We start from the raw sequence: 13,458 nt of genomic DNA, 5'->3' as shown, positions 1-13,458 counted from the left end.
GGTCAAGTTTCTTAAAATTCATAATATCGTTTCTAAGAGAGATGATCTTAGGGGAGGAAAATACTTAGAGATAAAAGCATCTTTGCACTTGTTCCAAGAATCAATACTATTTTTAGGCAAAGACGAAAACCAATCTTTAGCACGATCTCTAAGCGAAAAAGGAAATAGCTTCAATTTAACAATATCATTATCAACATCTTTCTTCTTTTGCATATCACACAAATCAATGAAGCTATTCAGATGAGTAGCGGCATCTTCACTAGGAAGGCCGGTGAATTGATCTTTCATAACAAGATTCAACAAAGCAGTACTGATTTCACAAGATTCAGTATTGGTAAGAGGAGCAATCGGAGTGCTAAGGAAATAATTCTTGTTGGTATTGGTAAAGTCACACAATTTGGTATTATCTTGAGCCATCATGACAAGTAAACAATCCAACACACGAGCAAACAAAAAGCAAGCGAGAAAAAGGCAAACGGAAAAGAGAGGACGAATAAAACGGCAAGGGTGAAGTGGGGGAGAGGAAAACGAGAGGCAAATGGCAAATAATGTAATGCGAGAGATAAGGGATTGTGATGGGTACTTGGTATGTCGATTTTTGCGTAGACTCCCTGGCAACGACGCCAGAAATCTTCCTGCTACCTCTTGAGCACTGCGTTGGATTTCCTTGAAGAGGAAAGGGTGATGCAGCACAGTAGAGTAAGTATTTCCCTCAGTTTTTGAGAACCAAGGTATCAATCCAGTAGGAGGCTACACGCAAGTCCCTCGTACCTACACAAAACAAATAGCTCCATGCAACCAACGCGATTAGGGGTTGTCAATCCCTTCACGGTCACTTACGAGAGTGAGATCTGATAGAGATGATAGATAATATTTTTGGTATTCTTGGTATAAAGATGCAAAGTAAAATAAAAGGCAAAGTAAATAGCAAAGCAATAGTAAAGTGTTGGGAGATTGATATGATAAAGATAGACCCGGGGCCATAGATTTCACTAGTGGCTGCTCTCAAAAGCATAAGTATTTTACGGTGGGTGAACAAATTACTATTGAGCAATTGACAGAATTGAGCATAGTTATGAGAATATCTAGGTATGATCATGTATATAGGCATCACGTCCGAGACAAGTAGACCGACTCCTGTCTGCATCTACTACTATTACTCCACTCATCGACCGCTATCCAGCATGCATCTAGAGTATTAAGTTCAAGAAAACAGAGTAACACCTTAAGCAAGATGACATGATGTAGAGGGATAAATTCATGCAATATGATAAAAACCCCATCTTGTTATCCTCGATGGCAACAATACAATACGTGCCTTGTTGCCCCTACTGTCACTGGGAAAGGGCACCGCAAGATTGAACCCAAAGCTAAGCACTTCTCCCATTGCGAGAAAAACCAATCTAGTAGGCCAAACCAAACTGATAATTTGAAGAGACTTGCAAAGATAACCAATCATACATAAAAGAATTCAGAGAAGATTCAAATATTGTTCATAGATAGACTTGATTATAAACCCACAATTCATCGGTCTCAACAAACACACCGCAAAAAGAATATTACATCGAATAGATCTCCACGAGAGAGGGGGAGAACATTGTATTGAGATCCAAAAAGAGAGAAGAAGCCATCTAGCTACTAACTATGGACCCGAAGGTTTGAGGTAAACTACTCACACTTCATCGGAGGGGCCATGGTGATGATGTAGAAGCCCTCCGTGGTGGATTCCCCTTCCGGTGGAGCTCCGTAACAGGCCCCAAGATGGGATCTCGTGGATACAGAAAGTTGCGGCGGTGGAATTAGGTTTTTGGCTCCATATCTGATCGTTTGGGGGTACGTAGGTATATATAGAAGGAAGGAGTACGTCGGTGGAGCAAAGGGGGGCCCACGAGGCAGGGGGCGTGCCCTGGGGAGGGGCGCCCTCCACCCTCGTGGCCGCCTCCCTTCTTTCTTGACGTGGGGTCCAAGTCTCCTAGATCATGTTCGGTGAGAAAATCACGTTCCCGAAGGTTTCATTCCGTTTGGACTCCGTTTGATATTCTGTTTCTTCGAAACACTGAAATAGGCAAAAATCAACAATTCTGGGCTGGGCCTCCGGTTAATAGGTTAGTCCCAAAAATAATATAAAAGTGGAAAATAAAGCCCAATATGGTCCAAAACAGTAGATAATATAGCATGGAGCAATCAAAAATTATAGATACGTTGGAGACGTATCAAGGAGCGGTGGAGCAGTGAGCCCAGCAGACGACACAGGAGCCCGAGCAGCCAACACAGACGGAACGAACAGCAACCCAGCATAATGAAGGCGGGTCTTCTCAGCACGAAGCTCGGCAAGCACCTCTGAGATAGGAACATGACCACGAGCAAGCAGGTGAGCACGTCGGGGCTCAAACTCAGACCGGAGATGAGATAAGAACTCATGGACCCGCTGAAACTCCAGATCAGACCGAGTAGTCTGACAGCAATGATAGGTTCCACAAACAACTGTCCGAAGAGAGTCAAGCTGGCGCCAGATGGCAGAGCACTGTGAATAGAACTCATCAACAGAAGAATCACCTTGCTGGAGTGCGTGCTCCTGACGCACCACAAATAGGTAGAGAGCATCACCAGAGGGCTGATAGCGCTAACAGAGATAAGACCACATCGCTGCAACTGTGCCAAGTCCCATGAACTCCGAAGCAAACTGAGGGAGGACGCTCGCAGTGAGAACATCAGCCGCACGAGCATCATCATTGCACCACTGAGTGTAAGCAGACAGATCATCGCGGTACACAGTAAGAGCATCTGAATAAGCTGATACCTACTGGTCATAAGCATCGACGGCAGCATCATCAAGAGCCTTGGCTGCATCCCGGTCAGCCTGAGAAGCATCAGCAACAAGTACCGGCGGCACCGGTGGGATTGGAGCCACTGGCGCAACAGGGCATGGCGGACAGGGGACTTCACCAGAAAGAACACCCACAGAAAAATGCCACACATATGAATGCGCATGAAGTCCACAAACTCAGCATAGTTGGTGCCATCGAAGATCACCGAGCACCGCGGGACAACGACATAGCCCGAAAACGACATGGGAAAGTCTTCTCCTTCTTTTCTTGGTCAACGAATCATCAGCTCGATCTGGATCGAGGGAACCTCTCGAACCAGACAGCGAACGAGATCGAGAGAATCCCTCCCGCAGCCAGGGAGGCAGTGCGCGCAGGGAGTCAAAGGAGGGCCGGGGCCGGGCCGCACCTAGCAGGAGCCGTAGCCGGACTGGGCGGCGGTTGAAGCGGACCGAGCGGCAGCGGAGCCGGGCGGGGGCGGCAGCGGACTGGGCGGCGGCGGCTGACCCAGCAGCGGCGGCGGCCGGATGAGGCGGCAGCGGCGGCGGCCCGACGAGGCTGGGGAGGCGGCGTCCGACCGAGCGGCGGGGACGAGGTAGCCCAGGGACGAGGGAGCCCGGGGACGAGGCAGCCAAGGACAACAGCCGAACCAGCTCAAGCGCGCCGGCTCAAAAGGAAGCGGGCAGCAGGACGGCGGTCCTGACGAGACCAAGGCGAAGCAGAGGACGGCTGGAGTCTAGGGACGGAGGCTAGCAGCGGCGGCGACTAGGGTGGAGCGCGCACGGAGTTGCATCGTGCGGGAGGGAGGCTAACCTAGCATCTGATACCATGTTAGATAGACAGCAACTGAATTTTACTGAGGGCCAATAGCCATTACATATACATGTGTGGTAAAGAGCAGAAAACCCTTATACAATGAGATATACCAAAAAGAGACTACACATCTAACAGAGATGACAGTCTTCCCTACCTGCAGCTTCCTTTCAAGCCTGACTTCTTGCAAAACTCCATCGTCACTTGCAGATTGTCTTGGTCATGGCCACCGCCTCATTCCAGTACTTGAGCACATCCGCATGAACTATCACACCAGTGCCAACAGAGGAAGCCTGGCTATGCTGTACTTCTACCCATCTTATGTCCGTCCTCTTCCACGGTGCAAGTGTTGCGGGTCTTCAGTAGCACGGGACCTCCTTATTTATCTTCATGTCGTGAGTACATTAATGTGTTTGAAGAAAAGAACCGAACATTGTGTTCTTCTGTGTATATTCAGTAATAGCATGAGTTACCTCATTATTACACACGCATAACCCAAATCTGTAAAAACGAAAATGGCACGGCTAAGCTACGGTGATTGCGTATATAATGCCTCATTTTGCCAGTCAGTGCACAGTGGGATAATCATGAGCAGCACGACCTACACCACACAAGCTAAGAGAGCCAGAAGAGAATTTAGGGACGGGTGGAGGTGAGCCAAATTGGGAGTGCGACCAGAAGAGAAAATAAAAGGGATCACCTGACCGCTTGAGTTGCCTCGTCGTTGTTCATCAGGAGGGCAAAGACCCAGCGCTGTTGTTGGCGTCGGAGGAAGAGAGGGACGGTAGGCATGGAGAGCAGCCGCCAGGTAGTCAGGCTGGGCTCGGGCGCCGGCCTGAAAATTCACAAGAGATTAGAAGATGGAGAGAGGAAAGGGCATAGGAACGCATCCGCAATGGACGCAAGGCAAAAAGAAAGAGGTGATAAAGAGAATTTGAGATAAGGGGCGAACTATGATGATTCTGCAGACAGGCACCTACTCTGCAGTTTTATTCTTGCATACTTGAACTTTCATCATACAAAAATATTATTAACTGGGGAAATATATCATTACCACGAGGAAACAGAGAACTATCTACCTAATTTGGGAAGAATGCTTCCTAGATAGAATTGGAAACATCAAGAACATGAGAGGATAATTTTGGATGTTGAGAATAACTTGTCAAACATTTGACGTAAACAAATAAATCAAGTCCAATTAGCATTATTTGGTACTGGTCAGCTTGCAAAAAAGGGATGCTTCCTATTAAACAAATAGAAGCTATAGCCTCGGGTCGCTCTCGCGGGCGGCAGCGGGGGAACCCTAGCCTCCACCCCGCGCCCGCCTCCTACACCATACCCTCCCCTCGTCGCCGCTAGAAGGCGCCGCCGGGCGAAGCCCGGTGCGCGTCGTCGGCAGCGGGGCCCTTCTTCTCCAGACGTGCGGCTGTAGCGCGAGATGTGGCGGCGCGGTGGAGTCTTGGAGCTGATGCGGCGAGGGCGCGTCGGGCGGCGCGGCGGCCAGACGGCGGCATGAGCGGGCGGCCAGGCCGTGGCGGCTGCGCATGGGGTTGGCTCCGGGGCGGCGGCGCGGGCACGGATCCATCGCGGATCTGGTCCTGCGGGCGCGGTCTCGGCCTCCCCTGCTCGGCCGGCGGGTCTAGGTGGCGGGACTTCTCCTTGCTATGATCTGGCAGCGGCGGCCTGGATCATCCAGATCCCGGCAGGGATGGCGCCGCCCCGTACACGAGAGATGGAGGTCTTCGAACAGATCTGGGTGAAAACCTACTATTGGCTATTGCCAAGGCCGGCGATGGCAACGATGTCTGCGTCGTTCCCTTCCTGAAGGCATAGCCGTGGAAAAGTTCAACACCACTCTCTGCTACCTCCGGGGTAAACCCTAGATCAGTAGATCGGATGACGGTGGCTCTCTGGTGTCATTTTCCCCTTGGGGCGTCATTCTTGGAGGTGCACACGGACTCGAGGGACCGGAGGATGGCGTCTTTGGTGGAGCGGTGCTTCATCTTACACATTGATGATGGCGGATCTCGGTGGTGTGGCGCTGTGGAGACTCGATGTCTGATGCGCGGAGATGGACTCGCGTAGGAGGAGGAATCTGTCAGGCTTCATGGTGGCATTGATGGCAGAGAGGCCTGGCAAGATCGGTGCATCAGTTCTGCTCTAAGGATGGACCGATGGAAGATGGAGGTGACGGCCCTTGCAGCGTGCAGTGCTCACTGGGAGTGTGCCAGACCGGTGTGGGACTCATTCCAGGTAGTGGCTTGGATGGGAAACCCGACTTTAGATGTTAGGTTTTGGTGCGATGTCTGTTTGGTGTTAGGCTCGGACATTCGGCACATCTTCATCAAGGGGATAGGAGTAGAAACAATGTTGCCAAGTTGATGGCTTCAGGCTTATTGATGTATCACCTTGTATGGTCTTTGTGAATAACTAATAATATGGCTGCATTGCATCGTCCAGATGCAGAGGTCGGGGGTACATCCTCCTTTTCAAAAAACAAAAACAATGACACTGTTTCAAGACAAAAAAATGCTAGTGATGTGTACAGTGAGTCCAGTAGTAAGATTTAAAGTAACCAACATAGTTCCATAACCACTACCAGTTTGTTTTCATTATACTATATATATATTGGGGAACACTCAAGCAGACCACACATAGCACTTTAACTCAGCTTCCCAAAACAATCAACTGTATTTTTAGAGAATTCATTGGCATGGAAGATGTTTGAAGCGGAGAATCCATAAGTGTAGCGACCAGACCTCAAACAGTCTGATCTCTGTGCATCAGTGTCATCCCTGGATCAGTAATACTGACACGCACAGTACTTGAAAGATTTATAACAGAGTAGCAATCACACACTTATTACATCGAATGTCTCAAGAGAGAACTTATCACAATAAATATGGCTTAAGGCCATCTAATATGGTAACAGCGAAAGGCTTGGAAGATAAAGTGAGTCCATCAACTCCAACGGCATCACTGAGTGAAAGACAACGACATATGGCTCCTTACTCATCGTCTGAAAAGTCTGTAACATGATACGTTGCAGCCCGAAAACGGGTCAGCACATGGAATATGCTAGCAAGGCACACAAAAGAGTAATGAATAGAATAAAGCTATCACTACATGCATATATGGCTGGTGGAGGTTGTATGGTTAATATGTTTTGCGGAAAGCCAATTTTTCCCTACTGCAAAGAAATACATTTTATTTAACTACAAAGTTGGTTGAAAACATTGAGAATGGTAAACCCCGTCTCAATCCCAATTAAAAGGTAATTAATAACCCAACAAAATTAATTTAAAGTGATGAGATCAACATGATAATCTAAGAACTAGACACTCAAGACGCCCATAACCGGGGAGATGGCTAACCATGATTAGTTCGTACACTCTGCAGAGGTTTGTGCACTTTTCACCTTAAGATTCGATCACATCCGTTGGATTTCTCACACTAAATAATGTTTGAGAAACGGATGAGCGAGACACAGTCTTTCCGAAGAGGTCCCCTTAACTGATAGATAGGCATGTACACCTACAATCCCCTACATCTGTTAGCCCATCATGAAAAGGTTTCCCACAACATACTTAACTATGCCAGAGCCCATAATGGCATGTGGCTGCACACGGAAGTTTCTAGCATGAATAATCTTATGATCCCTTTGAGCCTGGGTGGCAGTCCATAGGAGAATCACACGGTACCTCGGGATTTCCAAAAATACAGGCAACACTGGGTTCCCCAGGTGCCTCAATCCACCCAGATGTGTATTAAAGTTGCCACCTTAAGTTAACCATTAATTAGCAATACTCACATCTGTCATGAATACACTCAAACCCAAACCACGTCTACAAGCATAGCATAGCAATATAAGCAACGTAGAAGTAACTCCCAAAGGTTTGATAATAACAGGTGAATAGGTACTACCTCATCTACTTCCCAAAAACCATAATTTAATCAGATCCTAACCATGCAATTGTTTGAGGATTGATCTAATGCAATAAAACTGGGTAGTAAAGAGGTATGATCAAAGTGTTACTTGCCTTGCTGATGATCCGTGAAACCTAGAGACTCGTAGTAGCACGCTTCGCACTCCGGGTACTCTATCGCAAACAAACAAGCATACAATAAGCAATCAAGCAAAGATGCACGGGTAAAACTCAAATAAGAAGATCTAACCAGAAAGTTCAACTTAAGAACTCCAGTTTGCAAAAAGAATCAATTCAAATGAAGCAACGAAACTCAAACTACGAAAGAAATAAGCTTCGATTACTAATCTGGAGTAAAGTCAAATTTTACAGTAGCAAAAACTTGTTTAAGTTGATTAAACATAAAGAGGGCTACGAGATGAAACTCTAGGCGCTTGAATCGCCCGATTCCGATAAACGAGCGAAAAGATAAACTAAAACGAAAATCGGATCAGAAATCACGATCGGAAATAATCGTGAAAAAGCCGAGAAAAAAAAAAAATGACGAACAGTCTAACGAACGAACGTTCGCTGTTTGTGACTAACGGGTGAACGGTGTTCGTTAAAATGAACGAACGGACGAACGTCCGCAAAACAAATAAACCGACGGATAAACCGATCTAACGAAAATAAACTGAAGAAAATAGAAAAACCAGGGTTTTCCTAAGAAAACCGACCGGTCAACGGCGGTCAACGGTGACGAGATCCGGTGACGGCGGGCGGCGGCTCCGGCGACGGCGGGGGGCGGCAGCGGCACGCTAGGGCGGCGACGGCTAGGGTTTGGAGGCGCGGGTGGGCTGCGGGCGGCGGTGGGCTGCGGGGTCAGGTGGCCCCGGCTTATAAAGCCCCCCCGGGCGATGTCCCGGTTGGGTACGGCCCGGAGTCGGTTTCCTTTTTTTTAAATATTCCGACGTGCAGAAAAAGAAAGAAAAGAAATACGAAACGGACTCCAAAAATTCGGAAATAAATTTTCCCCGTCCTCTAAAAATATGCCGGACAAGGTGAACATTTATTTGGGCCTATAATGCAATTTTGAAAAAAGCGTATTTTTCCTAATTCAATAAAAAAAGAAATAAAATCCGAATAAAAATCCAATATTAAATTTAGTATTTTTCCTCCAATATTTAATTTATTTTGGAGAAGTCATATTATCTCCTCTCATCTATTTTTATAGAAGAAATATTCGTAGAGAAAATAATTAAAATCAAACGATCCTGTTTTCAAAAATTTGAGAAAACTCAAATATGAAAAATAACAAAATCCCCAACTCTTTTCGTGGGTCCTTGAGTTGCGTAGAATTTCTAGGATCAAGCCAAAATGCAATAAAATATGATATGCAATGATGATCTAATGTATAACATTCCAAATTGAAAATTTGGGATGTTACAAACCTACCGCCCTTAAGATGAATCTCGCCCTCGAGATTCGGGTTGGCTAGAAAATAGGTGAGGGTAATCCTTCCGTAGGTCTTCCTCTCCTTCCCAGGTGGCTTCATCCTCGGTATGGTGGCTCCACTGAACTTTGCAAAACTTGATAACTTTGCTGCGTGTAACTCGGCTGGCAAACTCGAGAATCTTGACTGGCTTCTCCTCGTAGGTCAAATCGCTATCCAACTGAATCGCTTCCAGCGGCACTGTATCTCTCAGAGGGATATCAGCCATCTCTGTGTGGCACTTTTTCAACTGAGAAACGTGGAACACGTCATGAACGCGGTCCTTTGGCACATATACGCGGTCCTCAAACCATAAGGTATCGTGCTCATCCTCACGAAATCCTTTAGCCTTTCCTTTGCTCATCCTTTCCTTTATCTCGGCTATCTCCTTGTCTGTCTTCTGAGCTTCTCTGATCTTATCCATCAAAGTAGATTGAATCTCCAATGCTTCTACATAGCTGTAACACCCCGGATATGATTTACCCATTATGTATTCAACCTCTTGCCGTTTCCGGCGTTAAGTTATTTTATTTTCTCGGGTTCGGGTTTTTGTCTCCGTGTGTTGTTGTCATTGTCATGCATCTCTTATCATGTCATCATGTGCATTACATTTGCATACGTGTTCATCTCATGCATTCGAGCATTTTCCCCGTTGTCCGTTTTGCATTCCGGCGCTTCGTTCTCCTCCGGTGGTCATTTCTATCTTTCTTTCGTGTGTGGGGATTAAACATTTCCGGATTGGACCGAGACTTGCCAAGCGGCCTTGGTTTACTACCGGTAGACCATCTGTCAAGTTTTGTACCATTTGGACTTCGTTTGATACTCCAACGGTTAACCGAGGGACCGAAAAAGGCCTCGTGTGTGTGCAGCCCAACACCCCTCCAAGTTGGCCCAAAACCTACCAAAACCCTCTCCATCATCTAGAGCGTTCGATCACGATCGCGTGGCCGAAAACCGCACCTCATTTGGACTCTCCTAGCTCCTCCTATGCCTATAAATAGACCCCTCCTCGAAAATCCGGATCTCTCCCCCGTCCAAACCCTAAAATCGCCCCGCCGCCGCCGGACGAAATCGCCGCCGCCGCCCGTGCCAATCAGACGGCGCCACGTCACCGGGCGCCTCCTCCCACCGCCGCGGCCCGCCCGGCCCGCAGCCGGCCCTTGAGGGCCCGCGCGCCCGCCGCCGCCTATCGCACGCTTCGCCGTCTGCCGCCTCCCAGCGCCGCCCTCGCCGCCGTTGGCGCGCCGCCTCTCCCCACCGTGCCGCGACTCCGGCAGCCGCGCCCTCAGCTCCGGCGACCTCGCCGACCGGCGCCGCAAGCCGCCGCCCCGCCACTCGCCGCCTCACCGCCGTCCGCCGCCTCTCGGCGCCGCCATCGCCACCGCCGGCTCCGGCCTCGCCTCGCCCCGGTCTTCTTCTTCCATTTCGGCTAGCCCGAGCGAACTCCGGCCAACCTCGTGCAACGCGCCAGATCTGGATCTGGATCCTGACGGTTGACTTTCTCCCGAAACCCTAGTTCATGTGCCCATGTTCATCGTGCCGTAACTTTGCATCCGTAACTCCGTTTTGGGCATATAGCATATCAAAATGTTTGCCTCAGAGAGTAAATCATTTCATCTCATTGCATCATTTTCATTTGAGTTCATCTTGATGCCAGAAATGCTGTTAGAAGAGTGCTACTTGAGATAATTGTCAGATCTGCTGCTCCATTTAGATATTTGTCATTTTTTCCATGATTATTGTGTGCATGATATGCCCATGAGCTCTACATGTGTTTTGTTAAGGGTTTTGCCATCTTTCCAAAGGTGCAACCCATATATTTTTGTGATGTGTGTGGTGACTAGCACGAGCTTGCAAAGTGAGGCACTTGGTAATGCTGATTTCAGGGACTTAGCATTTCCACTAAGTCCTTGACCTGTTTATCTCATATGGCCATATGTTCATGTTGTTTTCTAGTGATCCGTGCCTCTTTTGAGGATGACCAATAAGGATGTTTTGTTAATGTTGTAGTGCTCTATCCATACATGTCTTTGTTTGCAATTATGGAGCACCCTAGCTTGAGTCAATCGAGCTCTACTTTTGCTACTTTGTGAATCTGGGCAGATTGTCTACTAGTTAGCGATTTTGCCGATGATGTTGTAGTTGATCCGTGCATGATATGTTATTGTTCTTGCCATGTCTAGCTTGTATTTTGTGTATTCTTAATGGGTGTATTTTTAGATTATCATGACATGCTCTGTAGTGAGTGCATCGAGCTCGTAAACATGCATACTTGATATCTGTTTCAGCATGCTCCAGTTTTCACTAAGTCTGAGAACTGATTATGTTTTTGCCATGTTCACATGCTTGCAATTGTATTTTCTGATCCCTTTTGGCTCAAGGTCACTAAGGGATTTTTGTTAAGCTTTTTGAGTAGCTCCATGCCATGCATTACTTTGCCATGTTCAGGTCCTGTAGCATATAGTTTTGATGCTCCGAAGAGTGCTATCTGATCTGAAATTCCAGACAAGTGTTAATTTCCCCGTTCTGAAATCTGTTTACCAAATGCATTTTTGCCATGCTTGTTTGAACCTGTTAATGGATGAATTGGCCGTAGCTCAGTGGTAGACTTTTGTTAAGCATCATGAATGTGTTCCTGCCATGTATTTTGATGCCATGTTAGGGTGCTGTAGCATGTTCCTCTCATTGCATTTAGTGGACTACTTGCTGTAAATCGCAGAACGTGGTCATATTTGAATTGCTTGCCATTTCCAAACCGTAACTCCGATTCCGGCGTTCTTTATATCGTTTTCAAGCGATTTCATCTCATCTTTCTAGTGGCACACTTGGATTTCCAAGTTGAGGCCAGGTTCATGCATCTCTTGTCAAATCTTGCATATGCATCCCGCATCGCATCCCGCATAGCATACCATCCTTGCATCACATTGTTTGAGCCTTGCACATGGTTGATTGTGTCCTTGTTGCTTGTTTGTCTTGTTTAGGTAGAGCCGGGAGACGAGTTCGCTAACGAGGAGCCCGTTGAGTTTGCTTTCGAGGATCCAGTCAACTCTGACAACTGTGCAGGCAAGATGATCATACCCTTGAAATCACTACTATCTTCGCTTTGCTAGATGCTCGCTCTTTTGCTATGCCATGCTACGATGCCTACCACTTGCTTTCAAGCCTCCCAAATTGCCATGTCAAACCTCTAACCCACCATGTCCTAGCAAACCGTTGATTGGCTATGTTACCGCTTTGCTCAGCCCCTCTTATAGCGTTGCTAGTTGCAGGTGAAGATTGGAGGCCGTTCCTTGTTGGAACCTTATTTACTTGTTGGGATATCATTATATTGCCATGTTATCTTAATGCATCTATATACTTGGTAAAGGGTGGAAGGCTCGGCCTCTCGCCTAGTGTTTTGTTCCACTCTTGCCGCCCTAGTTTTCCGTCATATCGGTGTTATGTTCTCGGATTTTGCGTTCCTTACGCGGTTGGGTTATAATGGGAACCCCTTGATAGTTTGCCTTGAATAAAGCTTCTCCAGCATATGCCCAACCTTGGTTTTACCATTTGCCACCTAGCCTTTTCCCTTGGGTTTCCGGAGCCCGAGGGTCATCTTTTTTTAAACCCCCCTGGGCCAGTGCTCCTCTGAGTGTTGGTCCGACTGAGCTGCCCGCGGGGCCACCTCGGGGCAACTTGAGGTTTGGTTTTACTCGTAGCTAGTCTCATCTGAGTGTGCCCTGAGAACGAGATATGTGCAGCTCCTATCAGGATTTGTCGGCACATTCGGGCGGTGTTGCTGGAATTGTTTTAACCTGTCGAAGTGTCTTGAAGAACCGAGATACCGAGTCTGATCGGAACGTCTCGGGAGGAGGTCTATTCCTTCGTTGACCGTGAGAGCTTGTCATGGGCTAAGTTGGGACCCCCCCTGCAGGGATTGAACTTTCGAAAGCCGTGCCCGCGGTTATGGGCAGATGGGAATTTGTTAATGTCCGGTTGTAGATAACTTAAACCTTAACTTAATTAAAATGAATCAACTGTGTGAGTTACCGTGATGGCCTCTTCTCGGCGGAGTCCGGGAAGTGGACACGGTGTTGGAGTAATGCTTGCCACAGGTTTGCCCTCTTTAGCTATTCGTTCACGCTTTGCCTTCTCTTCTCGCTCTCTCTTGCGAACAGGTTAGCCACCATATATGCTAGTCGCTTGCTGCAGCTCCACATATATTACCTTGCCTTTCCTATAAGCTTAAATAGTCTTGATCGCGAGGGTGCGAGGTTGCTGAGTCCCTGTGGCTCACAGATTACTATTACACCAGATGCAGGCCCTGATGATTCCGCTCCAGATGGCGCGCTCGAGCTCAAGTGGGAGTTCGACGAGGACTCTCAATGATACTTTGTTTCTTTTCCCGATGATCAGTAGTGGTGCCCAGTCAGGGTGATCGGGA

Source organism: Triticum aestivum, chromosome 6A (genome assembly GCF_018294505.1).
Source record: "Triticum aestivum cultivar Chinese Spring chromosome 6A, IWGSC CS RefSeq v2.1, whole genome shotgun sequence".
In the NCBI taxonomy this organism is placed as follows: domain Eukaryota; kingdom Viridiplantae; phylum Streptophyta; class Magnoliopsida; order Poales; family Poaceae; genus Triticum; species Triticum aestivum.
Note: the sequence above shows the minus strand (reverse complement) of the source record.